The 22,283-nt window shown below is 42.6% G+C and overlaps 1 pseudogene; it reads left to right on the top strand.

The window, feature by feature from the left end:
• The first annotated feature begins 315 nt into the window (after window positions 1–315).
• On the top strand, window positions 316–856 carry LOC130865560 (60S ribosomal protein L19-like; annotated as a pseudogene).
• Window positions 857–22,283: the final 21,427 nt, after the last annotated feature.

The following is a 22,283-nucleotide window of genomic DNA, read 5'->3' as shown; positions in this document are numbered from 1 at the left end:
TCTCCCTCCCTCCCTCCCTCCCTCCCTCCCTCCCTCCCTCCCTCCCTCCCTTCTTTCTTTCTTTCTTTCTTTCTTTCTTTCCTCTCCAATTTCTTTGCGGCAGGGTCTGGCTTCTAGGTAGCTCTGGCTTTCCTGGAACTCTTTGCGCAAACCGTACTGGCCTCCAACACAGAGATCCACCTGCTTCCTCCTTCTCAGTGATGGAACTAAAGTCATGCACCGATGACCAGCTTTTTTCTTGTTTCTTAAGGAAGAATTTAAATGACTAATTTGAGATTTTAAAAATCCTTTCCTTTCGCTGCTGCGTCCGCAGCCATGAGTTTGCTCAGGCTACAGAAGAGGCTTGCCTCCAGCATCCTCCACTGTGGTAAAAAGAAGGTGGACCCCAATGAGACCAATGAAATCGCCAATGCCAACTCCTGACAGCAGATTCGGAAGGTGATCAAAGATGGGCTAATCATCGGAAGCCTGTGACGGTCCATTCTCAGACTCGATGCCTGAAAAACACTTGGGCTCGACGGAAGGGCAGGCATAAGGGCTTAGGGAAGCCAAAGGGTACTGTAAATGCTCAAATGCCAGAGAAGGTGACCTGGGTGAGAAGAATGCGGATCCTGAGCCGACTTCTCAGGAGATACCGTGAATCCACGAAACTGACCGCCGTATGTATCACAGCGTGCACCTGAAGGTCAAAGAGAAAGTCTTCAAAAACCAGCAGATTCTCATGGGGCACATCCACAAGCTGAAGGCAGACAAGGCCTGCAAGGCGCTCCTGGCTGACCAGGCTGAGGTTCGTAGGTCTAAGACCAATGAAGCAAGAAAGCACCAGGAGGCGCTGAAGGAAGAGACCAAGAAATAAAGCTTCCTTCGTGTCTGTACATAGTGGGCTGCCTGTGGCTTTAGGTGGATCAGTCATTAAAATAAAACAAGCCTTTGTTGAAAAAAAAACATTATCAGCATTTAATGCTATGAATTTCTTTTGATTTTCTATTTTTGATGAACCCATAAATTTTAATAATTGGTGTTTTCATTTTTATTTTGTTAATAATACCTCCTAATTCATATGATGATTTTTTTTCCTATATCTAATGGGTGAGTTAAAAGTGATATTCACAGTACAAATATTTGGGACTATCTGTTATTGATCTATAAACTTCTTTGGGTTCGTAAAACATGCTATGCATTATTTTAGCGTATTTAAATGTATTTGTGTCGGTAAACGTTCTATGTGAATGTGTAAATTCTGTATACCGTGCTGTTTAGGGCCTAATGTACCAGTTAGTTTATTCATTACTGTGACAATATGCCTGCTAAAAACGGTTTAAGGAAGGAAGTATTTGTTCTGGTCAGCAGTTCCCAGGAATACAGTCCATCCTGGCAGGGAAGCCATGGCAACAGGAACAGGAGGCATCAGCATCCAGGAAGCAGGGAACAATGAGTGCTGGTGTTCAGCTATTTTTTCCTTTTTATTCTGTGGGGGATCCCAGTTTATGGGGTGGCTCTTCCATCCTCAATCCATTCAGTCTAGAAACTGTCACAGACTTGCTCAGAGGTTTGTCTGCAGGGGATTCTAGATCCAGTCAGGTGGATACTCAAGGGTAGCCATCTCGGGAAGAATGTAAGAGACCTTAGCTCCTTAAATCTCAATTGAAAGCATTGTTCAGGATGCTTCGACCATCAAAACGCAGCTACAAGCTAAGGACGCACCTAATCATACATCATACAAATCCCAACAACAAACTGAGATGGACCATTTATCTAAATGTAACGCTGACAGTATAAAAATTTTAGAAAAAAAAATTTATAAACACAAACTGAGAGAAGATTTCTCAGCTATAACCGTAAAGGTACAAAACACGGAGAAAATATCACAGAAGACATCATTGAAATGGAAAAACTTTTGCTTGCAAGGATTATGTTAAGGGATTGAAAAGACGACGCATAGTCTGCAAGAAAATACTTTGCTCTGTAGCTGTTTCCTCACAGTGGGACCTAAGCTTGGCTGTCTGCAAGCAAGGGAGCTGCGATCTCCCACAGAGATTCCGTCAATTAACGTACCTTCGCGGAGGGAGGGGCGACTCTTCTCTCAGGAGACCTCTTGGCTCCCCAGGTTATGTTAGAAGTAAACAACCTACTGGGATGGGACTCTTTAGTGGAATTTACACGAGGTAAACGGTTAGCGGGTGGGTCCTCCAGAACTGAAGGTGCTTCCGGTTTCTCAGAGGTACCTCTGCCTCTTAGTCACTCCTCCTGCTCCTGTAAGGGACCCAGTAAACTCACTGCCTCACCAGGCTGGACTTTCTTTGGTTTGTCTGTGCAGTCTCTGTCTGAGACACACAGAAATTTCCTTCTGTCTCCCCAATGGAAAGCATTCAATGTATTTATAAACCACATAGCTGATAAAATGCGTGTATTCCAGATAGGCACAGAGCATCCAAAAGCCAATAAGGTGAAAATCTGACCAAATAAATGAACAGAGGTCTTGCTGGAGTTCATAGAGGACCGTGAAAACATCAAAGGCTGCTCAGTAACATCATTACTGGTTTCTTTATTGATTTGTTTTAGACAAGGAATTTGGGAGACTGATAGCAACATATTTTAAGGTTTGTACATGGTCAGATGTCAGATCTGTGAGTTGAGAGTTGGGGTATCTTCTTGAAAGACTGATGTGTATCACAAAGTTTCACCTTAAATCTGTTTTAGCTCTTAACACTACTACCCCAGCTTTTTTTGGTTTAGGATAAACATTAAATTCTGTTATCAATAATTTTACTTTTCAGTCACTTGCCTATGTATTAGGAACTTCTGCATAAATGCAAATCAAATTTTTTAAAGTCAGGTCAGAAAGATCAATAAAATTTCCCATGATTTTTGTCAGTATATATATATGTGTGTGTGTGTTAAATGAATAGAATAATGGGTGCCATTTTGTGGCATTTTCATGTGTAAGCAGCCGACTTTGTGCTCAGTCCATTTCCTTCTCTTACCCTCGTTCCCTTGACTCCCCTCCTCTCCTAACTGTTGCCCTTTTTAACCTTCCCACAATTTTATCTTAACCTCCATTCTCCACATGACAGAAAACACGTATTTGTGTTTCTGGCTTATTTTATATAGGACTTTGCACCATTCTCCTAAAAATGGTAGGATTGTAATTTTTATAGCAGAATTGGATTCCATTGTGTGTCTATATCAATTTTTATATGTATTTCTGTGTTGATTGCACCTATAATGATCCTGTAACCTGGCTTTGGTGAGTCCTACTATAGTACATAAAGGGAATCATGTCTTTCTATGGTAAAATCCCATGTCTTTAACAACAGACTCTGCGTCCTTCTTATTTATTGGAATAAATTGCTTGCTTTGTCTTATTTATACTATCCTCCAACACTGCCTTCCATCTTAATGTTTTTCCCATTTGGTTTTGTGTGGTTTTCCCTTATTAATAAATTATATGGGTTTTCTCATTTCATTTTTTACCTTACAGCATTTTTTGGAAGATGTTTTTCCAATGTTCTTCTTTTGGTGGTTATCCATAAAAGTCTAACCCTCATAGTTAGTGTAAATTAATCAATATATTTATCCTCCTCCTGACCAATGCATGGGCCTTAGAGTATGTATGTTACCGTCAGTCTCTCAGCCTAGCTGCTATTGCTACCCAGAGATTTCTTTTCATCTTGCTAGTACTTTTAACTCTCACTATTTCCCAGATTGTTTAGATAGCTTCATATTAATTATTTTGTCTCATAACATCTTAAATATAATTCTTTAGATATTCCTTTAATGAAGAATTACAGCCCATAAACTTCTTTCTGATTTGTGCAGAAACACTCTCACTTCGGCAATATTCTTTGAATAGCCAACTATTTCTCGCAATAAACACTTAAAATAAGTATTGGTTAAGAGAACACAAAGAATAATATGTTTATATATATTAAAAAATTAAATTAGCTTTTGAAACTCTGAAAGTAAGCTGTGAACACTCTGGCATATCTCCCTGGACTGTTTCTGTGGGCATCTCTTAAAAGCAGGCACACACTACAAAGCTGCAGGACCACAGTTATGCTGAAGGCATGGTCCAAACGTTCAATATCAGTCCATAGTTAATTGTCTCAAATTGTCTTCAAAACTCCTTGACAGTTCATGCCCCCCCCCAACTTTATTAAGTTTCCATTACTTGATTATTAAATCTATTAGTACTCATTTACCTTACTCTTATGGTCCTTTCCGTAATGAGTTGGTCTTTTATATGGAGCTGTGATCAAAAGCTTGGATTTGGATTTGTCTAGTTTCCACCTGATGTTAGATGTTAAGTTTGTTGAAGGCTCATCATTACCCTTGGAAGATATTATGGGTAGTTATAAAATTCTAGGTAGAAGCTAGATATGGTGGTACATGACTGAAATCTCAGTGTGAGGGCCAGCCATGATAATCTAAGTCTGAGCAAAAAGGAAGTTCTTTACTTCCTCCAACCATTATCACCTGGGACTCTAGCCATCAATAAATTTAAATGGAGTCTAGAGTTTCAATAGTTTACCCTGAGACAATGCCTGGCAGGCTGAGATTACCTGACCTCCACTCAAGAGCAGACCATTCAAAGGAAATTCCTGGCATCCCAAGCACTGTAGACAGAAACACCTGCCAGCACTTCACTAGGACACCCCTAGACAAATGTCAGCCAATCAGCTCAGAGACCCCTCACCGCCACCTTTACTACTATAAAAACCCAATTCTAATTGAGCTCCGGATATCCCAATATGTCGGACATGCGGAGAGACCGAGTTTGCAAACTTGATTAAAATAAAGACTCTTTGCTTTTACATATGGGACTTGGTCTCCTTTGCTGGCTTTTGTGGTGACCCACGGATTTGAGCATAACACTCAGCCTTTGAGATGCAGAGGCAGGATAAGCAGGAGTTCAAGGCCAGCCTAGGATACTTGAGACCTTGTCTCAAGTGATAACAGTGACATCTGTTTCCCCCCCACACACCAGTGCATAGAAAATATCATATTAATGATGTCTTGCATCTCTGTAGCTATTGAGGTGATGTGTCTGTTCATGTCTATCTTTGCTTTTAAAGATTCTGTTATTAAGAATTCCTAGTTGGGATCAGGTGTGATGGGACACAGACAGGTAGATCTTTTTCAGTTCAAATCTAGTCTGGTCATCTACACAGTGAGACCATTAAAAAAAGAAGAAGAAGAAGAAAAAAGGAGGAGGAGGAATAAGAAGAAGAAGGAAGAAGGAACAAGAAGAGCAAGAAGAAGAAGAAGGAAAAGAAGAAGAGGAAGAGGAAGAGGAAGAGGAAGAGGAAGAAGAAGAAGAAGAAGAAGAAGAAGAAGAAGAAGAAGAAGAAGAAGAAGAAGAAGAAAGAAGAAGAAGAAATGGCTCAATTGCTCTTCTAAAAGAACTGAATTTGGTTCCTGCACTCACACTGGAAAACCCATAATGCCCTCCAGGAAAACTTACACCCCCTCCTCTGGTCTCTACGGGTGGGTACTGGTATATATATGAAATACACTCACAGAGATGCATACATGGAAAATAAATAATACTTGGAAGCAAAAGAACTCTGGCTGATAATATTATCTTTTCTTCTGGGTTCTTTAGCTGACTTATGCTGTGCCCACGTTATGGCATGATTTATGGCATGCCCGATTATGCCATGCTCAGGTGTGCCATGTTCAGGTGTGCCATCCCTAGGTAGGTGTAGTCATGCCAAGTTATCCCATGCTCAGGTGTGCTGTGTTCAGGTGTGCCATGCCCACATGTGGCATGCCCAGTTATGCCATGCTCAGGTGTGCTGTGCTCAGGTGTGCTGTGTTCAGGTGTGCCATGCCCAGTTATGCTATGCCTAGGTGCACTGTGCTGAGTTCTGGTGTGCCATGCTTATTTTCCCCTGCTCATTGGATTTCCTGTGTCACCATTAATCCTTCCCTCCATCTGAAAACATGGGTATGGCTGTATGGCATTGTCAGCCAAAGGTTGGGTCACTCATACCTTGGGACTCATGCCACTCCCAGGTCTCAGGTTGGACACACCAAAGTTACTCAAATATTGCTTCTCCTTTGTTCCTTTTCCACTTCTTCGCAGGGTTATCTGGGCTTTGGTTGACCTTCTAACTCGATCCTTCATGGCCCACAACCCCATATTTTCTCTCAACCCTGATGCACGCTGAAATTCTTTAAAACTCCAAATTATCCCTGAGAGCGAAACATTCTCATTTGTAGAGTCAACTGAATTTCTGCACTCTCTCCTTGGCCAATCACAAGCTACTAATGAGCTAACAACTAGATTGAAAACTCTCTGCGTTTGAGACTCTGATCTCGCCTGCTCACAGAGTCAGTTCAGCATCACAGGCCGCAGCTTATGAGGGGGATGCTCAACAGAATTAAAGCACAAAACGGCTTTTCAGTCCCGCGGCGATGCCAAGAATAACAGTCAGTGATTCCTATCATTTCCCCCAAGTTCTTGATGTGGCGACTCAAGCGAAACTGCCTCTCTGTCTCCTTCTCTTTGTTTAGCATTTCCCATTCAGGCCACAGAATGAGGAAATGCCTTGCTCTATAATGTCTGCTTTTAGATAAAAAGCTGAGGATGAGTGTGACAGCTTCAGAGTGGCATTGGGAGACGTTTGTCACCAACAGGTTGCAAGGTGTTTAGCTGTTCCCTGGGTGATGCCACAAAGATCGCCGCTATGCAAGAAACAAACAAAACCCCAAATCATTGTGAGCTCCACCCCAGGAGAGGGATAACTGGATCTATGGATATGCTGTCTGTGCATCTTCCTGGTTGATTGACCGAGTCCAGTGAGGTCAGCCATGGGACACAGTCTGTGGTGGTGACTGCTGATTCTCTACTTGACAAAACCTAGACCCACCTAGGAGGAAACTCTGGGCACAGACTAGACTGGGCACAGCTCTGAGGTGTTATCTAGATTAAGGTAGCCTCTGAGAATGTCTGAGATGACTTGCCTTGATACTGTTAATTGATCTAGGAAGATACTTCTTAATTGTGGGTGGAACCATTCCCCAAGCACTGGATCCTGGACTGTATAAAATGAAGAGAAGAGAGAAAAAAAAAATGAAGAGGGCAAATTGAGCACTAGTATGTGTGCATTCCTGGTTCTCTGTTTCCAATTATGGATGTAATATGACCCACTCCCCCCAAAACTTCTGCTGCTGTGACTTCTCTGCTATAACGAACTATAATCAGAAACTATGTGTCACAATGAACCCTTTATTCCCTAAGTTGCTTTGCTTGGGTATCTTGTCAGAGCAACAGAAGAGGAAACAAAGACAGCGCCCAACACAGGGTTAGAAGTAGGCAGAGCACACAGACAGCAGGCAGATTCACTTCAGCTTCAGTGACTGGGACATCCGGACTTCAGCTAGCTTGCCCATGCAAGGCTTGGTGGGGACACACAAAGATGGGTACGGTTTTGAAATTCCAGAAACACCGGTGCCTCCTGAGCCCACCTGCTTCCCTGAAAGGCTTTACATGCCTTAAACACCAATATACCTGAAGATGGCTCAACTATCAAAGGGCACAGCCTCCTCTTAACAAAGGGCTCCGATGGGAATGCTACTACCACAGTGACCACTTCCCACCACTTCCCAGTTAAGTTTGGCTTCGAAGGGACTCAGAATGCAGAGCAGGAATTTCATCATGGAATATTTCAGAGCGCACTCAAATTTTAAGGAAAATAGCTAAAAGGATTTTCCTTTGAAGTTTAAGGCTTTTCTACTTCAAAGGGCCTGGCTATGTTATTTGATGAGTCTGATTCAAAAGTTTGCTGGGAACCTTTTGTGGAGTGGATGACACAATTTGTTGGAAACACAGGTGAGAGTTCAGCAGTGATTTGATTGTGGGTTTTCAGGTTGTCTTGAGTTTCAATATCAAATGCTTTGAAAGTTTGTTGTAAACCCGTTTATGGACTCAACTGTGTAAACAGCAGCCATGTGAAACTCCCATCTCCCCAAGTCTCCCGCCTCCTCTCTCTCACCAGCCATATTGCTCACTGCTCAATAATATTTCTCCAGGCCTTCTGCTCTAGCCAGGTCCCTTACTTCTGAGTTGAGTCTGTACCTATCCTTATGCAGAAGCCTGAACTTTTCTTTACTTTAGTCAGTATCTCCCTAGACATTTATAACTTCTGCTGTCTGTAATAAAAAACCCTATTCTGACTAGTTTTATGTTAGCTTGACACAAGCTCAAGACACTTGAGAGGAGGGAACCTTAATTAAGAAAATGTCAGAGGCACAGGCCTTTAATCCCAGCACTTGGGAGGCAGAGGCAGGAGGATCTCTGTAAAGTCAAGGCCAGTCTGGTCTACAGAGTCAATTCCAGGATAGCTAGGGATTCATAGTAAAACCCTGTCTCAAAAAAACAAAACTAAAACAATCAAACAAAAATCTCCATAAAATTGGGCTGTAGGCAAGCCAACAGGGCATTTTCTTAATTAGTAATTGTTGTGGGAGGGCCCAGCCCCCAGCCCATTGTGGGTGGCACCATCCCTGGACTGGTAGTCTTGGGTTCTATAAGAAAGTAGGCTGAGCAAGCCATGAGGAGCAAGCCAGTAAGCAGCACTGCTCCATGGTCTCTGTATCAACTTCTGCCTCCAGGTTGCTGTCTTGTTTGAGTTCCTTCCTGACTTCCTTTAGCGATGAACAGGGAGGAGGAAGTGTAAACCAAGTAAGTTCTTTCCTTCCAAAGTTGCCTTTGGTCATGGTGTTTCATCACAGCAATAGTAATCCCCTGCAAAGGGGCCGAGAGATGATGATGATGATGACTCTGATGATGATGATGACTCTGATGATGGTGATGGTGGTGGTGATGTTGATGATGATGGTGGTGGTAGTGGTGGTGGTGATGGATGATGATGACGGTGGTGGTGGTGGTGATGGTGATGATGATGATGACTCTGATGATGATGATGATGATGACTCTGATGATGGCGATGGTGGTGGTGATGTTGATGATGATGGTAGTGGTGGTGGTGATGGATGATGATGATGGTGGTGGTGGTGGTGATGATGATGATGGTGGTGGTGGTGGTGATGGTGATGATGATGATGTTGATGGTGATGTTGTTGATGGTGATGTTGATGATGATGATAACTGAGTAAAGAGCAGTACAAACATAAGGACCCAAATCTGATACCAGAACTCATGTGGAAAACTGGATATGATGATATGTGTTTGTCCCAGGGCTGGGAAGATAGACAAGTGGGTCCCTGGAACTCTCTGGTCAGACAGCCTAGCACAACTGGGGAGTTTCTGCCCAGGAAGGAATCCTGCCTCCAAAATGAAGTGGACAGTTAGTTCTTGAGGGGAAATCACACTTTACATTGTCCTCTGGCCCAGATGTGAGTGCTCAAGTTGCCTCTCAACCTGATTTAACAATAGTTTCAAAAAAAAAAAAAAAAAAACCAACAAGCATTTTTTTTCCCCTCAAAAAATGAGGCCTTGGGTGGTGCGGGTTTCTGGGGCTAATATGACACCCCTGCAATGGAGAGGACTGTCTCTCTTCATGCTTTGTTATTCCAAGCATGCGGTTTTCATCCTCAAGGCTGCCTCAGGATAGCACAATAAATGCTATTGCTACTGCCGTCCCGTTTATATTCCGGCGAGCAACAAGAGAGAGAATCACAAATGCCAAAGAGAATGCCATCTAACCAGCACCCTCTTAAAGAGCGCTCCAGAAGCCTGGTTCAGTAAAGCCAGTGGGAAGATTACAGAGCACCCTAATCGTGTCACTTCTAAATGAGAAATACTGCTGTTTCCTATCTGCACAGTCTCTAGAGCCAGGGGCTGGCGTCTCAGGCCACAGGAGCCATTCTTGCCACAGGCAACTCAGACTAAAAACGCAAGCGCTCACGTCAACCATTCAGGAAGACGCCTCTTCCTTCTCCATGTAACCATGCTACACAAGGCTCCCTTGGCTCATCTTTGGCCACGCCCACCCCACGGTAGCTGTTGACCGCCTCTCTTCCCTGGAGTCCACAGAGACTCTGTCACGGGTGAGTCTCTCACAGCCTGTTTTCTGTGCTTTACCCAGACTCGGAATGCAGAAGGTGTTTAACTTGTTGCCCATTCCACATCAAATCATAAATGCAAGAAGTTCAGAGAAATCCGTTATTGTCATCCCCTGACTTCACCTAGAGGCGGAGGCACTGTCAGAACGGTGACAACTTTTGTTGGCTGAATAAACACACAGGTATGTGATGGCTGACTTTAGTTGTCATCTTGGCCGGATCTGGAACCTATAAGCCTCCTGGCACCCCCTGGAGGACTTTTCTTGATCAACTTCTTTGAAGTAGGAAGATCCATTCTAGATGCCCAGATCAAAGGACATGGGGGACAGAAACTTTGCTTTTTGCCTGTTTGCTATCATTCTCACTGGCAAGTTCATCTTCCTATTGTTATGGCATTCCACTGCTTTTATTAGAACCAGCTTTTTCAGGGTTTCCATGTAGACTTTCCAGGAACTGTCCTTCAGGCCTTCAGCACTAGGCCTGCTTGCTATCATTCTCGCTGGCAAGTTCATCTTCCTATTGTTATGGCATTCCACTGCTTTTATTAGAACCAGCTTTTTCAGGGTTTCCATGTAGACTTTCCAGGAACTGCCCTTCAGGCCTTCAGCACTAGGCTAGGTCAGCTGAGACATCTAGCCATGAGGGCTGACCAACAGCCGGGTTCTCAGCCTCCCCGGCATGAGATAGCCACTGTTGGATGACTACCAACAACGCTGTGTAAGCCAACCTAATAACCCCCTTTTACTGAACACATGTGCCTTCCCAGTTTCGTTCCCTTAGAGAACCCTAACCCTGGAATAAGGAAAGCATGTGTCTGAGCTACTGTTCTGCTACTGTGATGAAGCACCATGACCAAGGCTACTTTAAAGCATTCAATCAGGGGTTTGCTTATAGTTTCAGACCGCGAGTCCATGACCATTGTGGCAGAGAGCATAGCAGCAGGCAGACAAGGTGGGTGCTGGAGCAGCAGCTGAGCGCTTACATCTGATCCGGAGAGAAAAACTGGGCCTCGCAAGGGGTTCTGAAACCTCAAAGCTCACCGCAGTGGCACACTCCTTCCTAATCCTTCCCAAACAGTCCACCAACTCGGGACAAACATTTCAAATAGATGAGTCTATGGGGAACAACTCAGAATGGGAAGCAACCAGGAAACATCAGAAGCCTAAGAGATTAGTGAGTAATGCCCATCAGAATAGACTGTTGCTAACTCCAGATTCTGTCGTTTACATACAGGGTTTAAGAAGCTAGATTCTTTTTTTTTTTTTTTTTTTTTTTTTTTGTGCAGCCATTATTAGAAGATGATGAATTGATGAATTCGTGGCGGATTTTATTCAAATAGAGTCAAAGTTCAGAAGAGGTTCATGAGGATTCTCAGGATTCCCGAGGCTTGCTCTCTTATCTCTTATGTGATTTGTATGTGATACCTTGAGCTAATGGTGTTAAACTTGAAATTTATCCAGTTGCCATTTCGAAAAATCGCCCTTTCCCTCTTAATCCTGCTCAAAATAATTAAGGAGGCAGCGGAGGTCAGCTACCCTCTGAGGTCAAGACAAGAGGGAGCCTGGGGGTGAGTGGATGTGCAGCGCCCCCAGCTGGACTGGGGGAACATCACACCCTGCAAGGTGTCCTGCTCACGGGAAACACTTTATTGGATCTTTCCCCAGAGTCACTTTGGAGATAGAGTGGAGAAGGAAATACTTCTGACAATGGGCTGTGTAGGATTTACTCAGGTAGCGGGATACTCCTTTGTTCTGTTATGCATAAAGAGAAGGGGAAAATGTTTACCCAATAGAGGAATGAATGGTTTTGTTGTCCCAATCAGACATTTGAATACGTAATTAGAAATTTAAAAAGAAATATTTCTGCTGAAGAGGTCTACAATCCAGGAAGCTTGAGAACCCTCTACCATCTGAGACCCAGCTGGTAGACTTTGTACCATTGTTTTTAGCCTGATGAAAAAACACAGGTGAAATCCCAGTTTGACTTTGGGGCTTGTAACTTTAGCAGTAATGGTTTTATTTCACCTTAGTGACTCAAGAGGTTCAATTTGGATTTTGTAACGTGGCTAAATCACAGTGAAGAAGGTTCATGGTGGGGTAAGGGGGGGTCAGGATGGCCACAGCTCATCAAAAGCAAGAAGTAGAAGGAGAGCTGGGACTAGTGGATGTTGGGACCATTTGGAGTCCTGGCCTCCAGCTGCTCTTCCCTGCTAGAGATCTTTACTTTCCTTCTGATTTGAGTTACTGAAAGCTGTGTCAAAGTTGTTTACCAGCTCTGCTTCACGAGCACGTGTTGCCTTGGCCTTGCGGATCAGAGGATAAGGTTTTCACCTGTTGGCCCACCTGACTGTGTTTGGTAAATAAGCCTCCATGGTGCTATTGAATAGGGGGCTTCTTACCAGTGACTTAGAGATCCGTGTCTCTATCTCTCTTTCTCTGTGTCTTTGTGTGTTTCAACCTCCAGCCCCTTTCCTGAAGCTCGCAAACTGTATGGTAGCGCATAGAGCGCAGACAGGCCATGTGCCCGGCAAGTGGGCAGTCATTATGCTCCTGAGGTGGGAATGGGTGGCTTCTGATCATCCCCCCAATAAGAGGAGGGGGTCATCCATACAGAAACAACTAAATGTAAGCGAAAAGTATTTGTAATTCTAGTGGACTGAGTCAGAGCAACAATGTGTCACATTGTTGACGTTTCTGATCATTCGAGAGCAAGCGCTTTAAGTCTATATGGAACTCTAAATTCTAAATATGCTATCTCAAGTCTTTTTTTAAATGTGTGTGTGTGTGTTGCATGTGTATGCACCTGTGTGTGTGTGTGCCTGCATGTGGGGAACTGGAAATTGGCACAAGGAATCTTCCAAAATTCAGCCCTCCCCTATCTTTGGAGAAAGGGTCTCTCACAGAACGCAAAGACCACTTATTGGCTAGACTTACTGGCTCCTCGTGCTTGGGGACTCCACCTGTCTCTGCCTCACCAGTTCCAGGGTTACAGAGATCCTTGACATGCCTGAACTTTACACAGGTGCTGGAGGGTCAGAACTCAGGTCCTTATGCTCACACAGCAGGTACTGTACTGACTGAACCATCTCCCCGGTCCTTAAAGAGTCTTAATAGGTCTGTTCAAGGTGTTCCGGCTTCCGAAGCTCCACAGTTGGTAGACATTCTTGTTATACTCGGGGAGAAATGAGCCTGCTTTCGGGAAACATGATGTATTGCTCTGGAAAAACTCCTTCATAATTGCTCTGGATTAATATGGGTTTCACTCGCCTTGGAAATCACGATGGGATTTTCAGAGGGAATAAATTAATGGCCCGTGTTTTCATGGCTTATGCTAAATGATTTGATCTTTCCTAAGTGTGACAAGTGACCTGGGCAGGAGATCCCGAGAACCTCTTTAGTGATAATTGTCCCGTTTTTGTTTTGAAATGGTTCCTGGGGTCTAAGAACTCAGAGCAGTGTCAAGCCACGGTGTGGCTCAAAGGACAATCTCTCATCTTAATGGGACAACCTGCCTAATAAAAAAAAACAAACGAAAAAACCTGGATCTTTCTTACGAAAGACTGAATTCCTGCTGAGGGCCCCTAAGACTTCAGAGAAACCCCTTTGGATGGGACTGAAGGAAGCTAAGTTCAAAGCTCCCCCTCCCCCCAAGCTTCCTCAACCTGGAAAATGGTCTCACAGGCAGTGGATGGAACCAGAATGAGAGTACAGGATGCTGGTGTTCTGGGGTGGCTCTCTCTGGTGCGTCAACACCTGAAACCTGGAACCCTCAGGCCTGTCTGTGAGCTGGGTAAGTGGTTCAATCCCTTGAAGGCAGTGGTTCGCAACTGGTGTCGGTCTGTCCCCAAGGGGACATCTGACCATGACTAGAGATAGCCCTAAATACCTGGGTTTCATCTAAATATCCTATGATGCCAAGAACAGCCTATCATGAAGAAGGATGTGGCTTCCAACTCTAGAAGTATTGAAGGCAGAAGGCCTTTAAGGTTCTCGGAGCGTGAACTTTGCCAGGAGAGAGGAACAAACACCAGTTCACCTAAGATAGGACAAAAAGACAAGACAAAGAAATGATCCCACTCAAGTCTGTCTTGGTAGATTGGTGATACAATTAGGGTTAGTTACATTTTATTAGGAGCAGGGGTAAGGAACTACTTATAGAACAGTGGGCACCTTACCAGTGTCCACACTGCTGAAGAAAACATCTCACCTTTCTTCAGCAATGGTCAACTTCCTATAAATTCTCAGAGGCAGGTAATGGAACCTCATGGGCTGAATCTTGTTCAGTTTTTGTACAGACAATCTTCGCTGCCAGGCTTTCAAGCAGGGCAGAAGCTGTCATGCCTGGAGGATAGCCTTCCACCTCAATCTAAACCTGGGTCTCCTCTTGGGTAACTATTGATTGATAGTCCTTCTTCAGGGGAGCTTCTGAGAATTGGGTACAGGGTCCTTGATGACCATTCAATAACAGACAGTCACTGTTACACAAGCCATTTGCTACTGCCTGGCATGGTTCAGGCTAGGCTGTATTTTTAATCCATACCTACTCTCTGATGCTCTGTGCCTTTTATATATGGCACTCCATGCTTTAGGGTCTGATATTTGTTGTTGTTTTTCTCTGGCACATAGATGAATTCATTGTTTATGTGGGTTCCTGTTGGGATGCTTTCCTATGCTTGACACTAGACCCCCAGGGTCTCTTAGCCTTGGGCATAAGGCTTGTAGGTCTTTTCCCTCTCAAGTGTAGGACTGAGAGGGAAGTTGCTGCCCACACCACATCTCTTTACAGTGATCTTCATTTTTTGCCTGTACCTGGGAGAGGTTTGTTAGATCAACCCCACTAGGGTGTACCTTCCCATGTTCCCTCTTCCTTCATGGCTGGGGAAATTGGTGGGACCTTGAAACCTAAGAATCTATTTGGTTACTGTAATTTTTTTTTTTAAAATTAGAAGTATAAATTACTCACCATAGTATTTACTTGCCAAAGTGTTCAGTTCAGTGGTTTTTTTGTAAAGATAGTCATAATAATGTTACCATTAACTCAATTTTAGAAAAATTTCATTCTTTTCCCTCATAAAAAACCCTACACATTAACAAGTCCATTTCCTCCAACCCAGACAGTCACTAATATATCTACATTAATATGCACATCCCCTTCTGCTCAGACAATCACTAATGTGCCTTTTTCTGTAGGTTGTCTATTCTAGGCATTTCAAATAATGGATGTAGGGAGTGGAGACAGCCCTAAGTGAGTGTAGTCCCAAGGAGACTTGTGCTGTTGTTGTGGAATCTCCCCAAAGACCCTATATCCTTGGGTTCAGAAGGCCGGCAAAGCGTTTCTGGGGACTAAGTCTGAATCTCGACAGTGTGTGCAGAAAATGATGAACTTTCTGAGTTCTGAGATTTTTCTGGCAAAGAGTGTGGACCACCTGGCCTAGATTTTGTCTCTCTGTGTGTCCATCATTTCTTCATTCCCTAACCGCCCCTAGGCAGATCAAGTCCCTGGAAGCCTTGCGTGAGTGCCCCAGTGGAGTCATAGAAAATGTTGTCTCTGTGATGGGTGGGCTCCCTCACTTAGCACAATGCTGTCAGTAGGCATCCCTATACTAGTATGTCACTCTTTCTTATGATCAAGTAATAGTCTACAGTAAGAATACATCACATTTGGTTTATTGATGGGTTGGTGGCCACTGGAATTATTTCTTCTTTTTGACTATTATGACTAAACTTGCTATGAACATTCACATTCAACTTCTGGGTATCTGTGCATGAATATATACATATAACCATGTCTCTTAAGTACACATTTAGAGATGAAATTAAGAGGTTATAAGTATGCGGGCTTTTATTTTTAACACTTTTGAGGAATTGCACGGCATTTTCAACATTTGCTGCACACCCATCACTCTGCATGCATCTCAGCTGATGCGGGAGTCTGAGCATCTTCATGGTTTTGCAAACCCTTGCTGTTATCACCTTTTAATCCCAGGCACACTAGTAGGTGTGCCATGGCAAGGGAATTTAAAAAACCAAAACAAAACTAAGTTTTTTATAAGGGTTTCCTTCTGTTTGCTCTTCTTTTTGAGTTTAAATTGTTTTGTGTTTATGCACTGTCTCATCTTTTTATCCTTCATCTCTCTAAGCCCTGCAAAATTTCTCAGACTAAATATTGTTATTGGTCGTTTTGTAATATCTACCTAATTCTTTTTTTAAAATTTCATCACTTGGTTTTATTTTCTAATTTTATATAACTTTCTTCTTATTTATTCTGTGTGTCTTTCACATCATGCATCTTGATCCCTTTCATCTTCCTGACCCTTTGTATCTGCCTTCTGCCCTTGAAACCTTCCCCTAAATAAAACAAAACAAAATAAAATTTAAGAGAAATTTAAAAAGAAAGAGAAAAGAAAAAAAGAAAGAAAAATCTCATCATGGAAGGTTTAGTGTGACATACTGAGTCATACAGTATACCCTTTTCTCCAAACATCTTTACTTGCAAGAGTTCATTGTTGTGAGCCATTGGTCTGGTTCGAGGCCTCAGGTTTCTGCTTCACCACGTATACTTGACTCTCACTAGGGCTCCTCTTGGTTATTCTGTTGTTGCCCAATGTCATGGAAATCCTGAAGCTTTGGATCTGCAGAACAGGCCTGTTCACACATTCCAGCAGACCTTGGACGGGGTGATTGTTGAGGTGGGCCAACTCATAACCATGATTTGAGGCCTGGGTAGTTGCAGGATTGGTTTGCCTCTTTCATCACCGTCTTCATCACCAGGGTGAGCTCTATGGCACTGTCCATGCTAGTACACCCCATGCAACAATGAGCAAGGGGCAAGGGCCAGTTCTCCTGTTTGCCCTTACCTACATCATTAGGGCCAACTCACTCTACTATGTTGCTCAGCAAGGAAAAGGAGACACTCTCCTGAGTGCTGCAGATGGTGGGGTCAGAGACAGCTCTTTCTCTCCTATGACCTTAGGGTAAGCTCTCCCTTGTACCAGGAGATGGTTCAGTCGGTAAAATGCTAACTTTATCACAAGCGTGAGGACCTGAGTTCAGATGCTGAGCACCCATGGGAAAAGCCAGGTGCAGTGTTACACACCTGTCCTCCCAGTACTGGGGAGGTAGAGACAGGAGGAGCATTAAAATTCACTGGCCAGCCAGCCTAGCCAAATCAGTGAGCTCCAGGTTCAGTGAGAGACCTTGTCTCAAAAATATAAAGGTGGAGAATGACTGAAGAAGATGGCCAACATTGACCTCTAACCTTCACACACATATGTGTGCACATATTTGGACAGGTCTACATGTACCTATATGAAACATATATTAGACACACACACACACGGAAATGGACCTTGCACCTCATTAGTCTTCCAGACGGTGTGAGCATGTTCCTTCTAATGACCGTATGATGCACACCTCTTTCTGACTGCTTCTCTTTTTCCAGAGACCCCGGGGCTTAGCCTGCACTTGTTTGCTGCAGAAGTTCTGGAATATTTGCTGTTCCCAGTGTTTTCTGGGCCTTCCTTTTCAGGGCTGCCCTAGATATGCTTATTTGGTGTCCCTCTGGTTATTAATGAGTTTCTAGGAGGAAGAGAAACACCCCAGTGATGCAATACACACCCGAAGTCCAGGAAAGTTTCCAAAGCAGTGAAGACCTACCCTGCCCCCTTTCTACCCTTCCCACAAGCCTTTCCCTTCCTTCATGCCATCATGCCAATCCCACCTCCTGTGTCACTTTGTCTCTCTCCTTTCACTGTGGTTAGCACTCTGAGTCTCTTAGAAAAATGCTCTCCACTTCTGTGCTTTGGGGTAGTAAAATGCCAGCCATGTCTCCCCCCAGTGCCTGTCATTTCCCTTTTTGTCCCACTCACTGACCCTGTAAATGGCATTTGTTGCACAAGAGCTGGGACGGTCATTAGTTTAAAATGACTTTTAAAAAAAAAATCGTTCACAGCTCTGAATCCTGTCTTTGAGGGAGGAAAAAAAAAAAGGTGCCCAACAGTAAATTCTCTGGCATCCTTGCTGGCCCAGCTGGAGTCTGATTGCAGAAGAATGACAGGCCCTGTATACCTTAGGTGAGTGACAGAGCACCCCTGCTGTCCTGAAGGCAGGCTCCCAGGACCCACGTGCTTTCCTCTTGTTCCTCTAAAAATGACTTTAATCTTTCCTCTAAAATCTCAAAACAAAGCTTCTATATATGTCCTGTTTGAGTGTTAGCAAAAGCAAACCATGCAAAAGAAGACAGCAAGCAGGAATGTCTAATTAAGCTGTGTAGTGTATCTTAGAACTGCCAGGGATTGAATTCAGCAAGCAGAACAGGGGCCTGTTTGCCCCCCACCCCCACCCCTTCCTCTCCCTCTCTCGGATTCTTCCATTCTGTGTGAAAACCTGAGAGACTCTGGAAACCCTTTGCATTATGCTCTTCCTTTACTTAGAAATGTTGGTTTCCTGAAGTGAAAAGAGCACACATAAGACCACTGCCCATCTGAGAAGGGCACACCTGCATTAAGCCATCTTTGATACCAGGGACATATTGTTCCTGTCTTCTCCCCTTGATTTCCCAGTTACCTTGTGGTCATGTTAGATACCAACCATCTCAATGTTTTTTGAGCTGTGTTGATTCTATCTTCAATCTTATATAGTTTTTGTTTCTGTTTTTTCCTTTTCATTCTTTCCAAAAGTTTGCTGGCTGCTAAAATAAACGCTCTGATGATGTAAGTTGTCTACTTGATTACTGTCAGGAGAAAACTGAACAAAAGAGATTAAATTCAGTTTTTGTTTTGAAAAGAAAAAAAGGGGATACAGATATGATAGGATAAAAGGGCAGATTATTGAATCTACTCTGAAAAAAAAGGAGCATATAGAAATGATAAGATAAAAAGGTGGATTATTGAATTTACTTTTAAAAAGAAACTACTAGTTTTAAATAGTTTATATTGGATTTGAGTTTTGTATATTGTATACAAATTTTTTGTATATTCATGCAAATTTAAGATAAATTTTGTTAAAACATACTGTATGTACATTTCTAATCTTGTTCAAGGTATTGTACCTATAAATCTCATTTAACAACGTAATACAAATTTCTAGTTCTTAAAAGTTGTTATTAGCAACTGTTTAGGTTGATAAGGAAATACAGATTAGTAATTAGTCACCTATTACATTTAAACTTATATTAGGTATCTTTTCAACATCAAACAGAGATACATTTTAAACAGATAAGTCATTTTCAAACACTTCAGAGATCTACAGAATATGGCATTTAAGATGTTTTAATATCATAGGTCCTTTTTTCTTTATGACAATAAGACATATCTGCTCCTGGCAGCACCAATCTACTTTAAAGGAGATAGTGGGCATGGAAGAAACTCCATATGCAGTTTACTTTCTTTGTGGCAAAAGTAAGCTCCTGGGTAAGAAAATGCCTTTGCAGCTACAGCTGACAGTATGCTGTCCTAATTGGACAAACAGGACACACAAAAGAATAACTGCCAAACCTTGTCAAGACAGGGTGGGACAGTCCTTTCAAAATCCTGCATAGAAAAATCTGTTGAATATTCTAGGCCTTTAGGCTGAACATGGGTGCTTCAACATTGCAGAGGAACTGTGAGTGACTGTCCAGACAGCCAGCTGTTTCAGTCATTTCTGTTATTTTTTGAAAGTCACTCGCTTGCACTTCCTGCTTACTCAGTTACTAGTGTTTCTTTCTTCGGTCTCTGAGATAGTTGAAAACTAGATAGTTATAGTTATAGTCTTCTCTTGTTTATGAGACTCAGAAAACATATTCACTAAAGAACTGTAAAGTGTATAAGGTTGAGAGACATCAAAAGATAGTTTTGAATGGGAATGCAAGTTATAACAGAAAGTAAATTAGATACAAGACTTTGGATTCACCAGGATAGAATAGATAATGGAATATGTTCTCTAAATTTGTCAACTGCAAATGGTCTAGACATTGTTGATGTATTTATTGCCTGTATATACTGCGTATAGTTATTGTACTTATTGCATATAGTTTTTTGTATTAATTATAGATTTCTTTTTTATTTTAGACAGAAAAGGGGAAATATAGTGATATTTTACTTGTGTTTAAGTAAATAAAGCTTGCCTGAAGATCAGAGTGCAAAGCTAGATACACTAGTCAACCATATAGGCCAGGCAGTGGTGACACACACCTTTAATCCCAGCAGCCACACTAGTTAGCCATAGAGATCAGATGGTCGTTTAATCCCAGCACTAGAGAGGAATATAGGACAGGATGAGACAGGAACTCACTCGCCTTTCAGCCTGAAGATTTTGTAGAAATAAGAACTCTCTAGTGATTGGCTGCTTTGCTTCTCTGAACCCCAATATCTGTTTCTGGGTTTCTATTAGTCATGCTACAGTGGTTCTTTACACATTGTAGCTGTAATTATAATTACACATTATTCCCCAACTCCACTTCCTGCCTGCACTTGGCTTCCTGACTGAGAAGGTCACCTGTCCCATGCCTTCCTTGTCACGGTGAACCATATACCCTGAAGAATTTCTTGCCAGGTATTTGGTTGCAGTGGGTGAAGGGACACAGCAAACTAGAGCATGTGGCTCTGGTAGGACACGTCCTTCTCCCCCATTCCGTCTGCTAGAAATCTGTTAGATAACTTCCTGAAGCTAGTTACCAAAGTCAATAATCCCTTATTTGGTCACTTTGTCCTCCTGAGGCTGACTACCAATGTCCAGCAATCAGAAGCCCCCTTTATCTCACCTATTAATATGCCCAATTAAACACCTCGTCTTATCACGGGGTTTCCCATTTTACCTTTATAAACCACCATTTGCTTATGTGCCTTGTCTATCTTCTCTATCCAGAGTCAGTCCTTTGCCCCTGCTTCCTTTCCCTTGTCCCCTTCCCCTTCTCCCTCATCCTCTATCTCCTTTACCACTGCATCCTAGATTATTCTAACACAGACGGCCCCTTCTTCTCCTCTTAAAAATTACATCTGCAAAGTCATTTGCTGCTGTTTTTCACTGCCTGAGTCAGAAAGCAGCCACTTAAGTATCTTTCTTCAAAAACAGATGTTTGAGTGTGGTCTGTGCCTAATCAGGGGGGGCTCTGGAAGGGAGCCCCCGCTGTGCAGGAGTCCCCTTCAAGAACAAAAGAAAGTCATGAATATGGCTGACCAGCCCCCAGCAGATCTTCTGCTCACCTGCTATGAATAGAAACATTGCTTTGAAATAATGTAATATTTTTTCTAGCTGTAAGTCATACAGTTCATTTTTAATGTGAAAATGCCATTAAAGTTAGAAAATAATTTGACTAATAGCTTAAAAGTAGAATAACAAAAGTTACTCTGGTAGTGTTAGTGGCTGTATTCTTTTGTGGTCTGTGTGTACACTATTATTATCTATTTTGATATATATTTTCTATTTGGTATATATTCCATACATATGTAATTCTAGACTTCTAAAATTCACACACATATATGATCACAGCATCAGTATCATACTATATAGTTTTCTGTCCCAATCTTTAAAGACTTACTGGTGTATCAGAAGTATTTTCCCATGTCATCAAAAGCTCTTTGTAAATGTATTTAATAGCAGCATAACATTCTATTTTGTAGCCATGCTGCACTTAGATATAACTCTTTTGTGTACTCGGGTTGTTTCCTGTGTCCCAGTATTGAGAATAATATCATAATGAACTGCTTTGTGTATACATCTTCGTGTTTGTTTTTGATGACTTCCTTAGGACCCACTCATGGAAAGGAAAATTACTGATTCAAAGGGATGGAAGTTTTCACAGCTCAAGACAGAATATATATGTGTGTGTGTGTGTGTGTGTGTGTGTGTGTGTGTGTGTGTGTGTGCATTGATTCTAATGGGACTGAAAACCCTTGTCGCTGGTGAATCCAAGAGCATGATTTACCATTTCTTTGTTTAATGCTGGGCCTAAATTTTCTCATCTGTTTTTGGGTATTACCATTTCATTTTCATGAAGCACTTCTTGGTGTTATTCATCCATTTCCCATCATTAGTGGGCTTTATTTCTTTTTTAATATTTATTTTGTCTCTGAGTATTTTTTTAGATGTATGTCTATAACCACACACATGATTGTACCCACTGAGGCCAGAAGAGGGAGTTGGATCTACTGGAGCTGGAGTTACAGACAGGTGTGAGCCACCAGGTGGGTGCTGGGAATTAAACCCTGATCCTCTGGGAGAGGAGCCAGTGCTTTTACCCACTAAGCCAACTTCAGCCCCATTCTCATTTCT

The sequence above is a fragment of the Chionomys nivalis genome, chromosome 23 (assembly GCF_950005125.1).
Source record: "Chionomys nivalis chromosome 23, mChiNiv1.1, whole genome shotgun sequence".
Lineage (NCBI taxonomy): Eukaryota > Metazoa > Chordata > Mammalia > Rodentia > Cricetidae > Chionomys > Chionomys nivalis.
The sequence above is the reverse complement of the archived record's forward strand: the minus strand, read 5'-3'. Positions and strand labels throughout refer to the sequence as shown.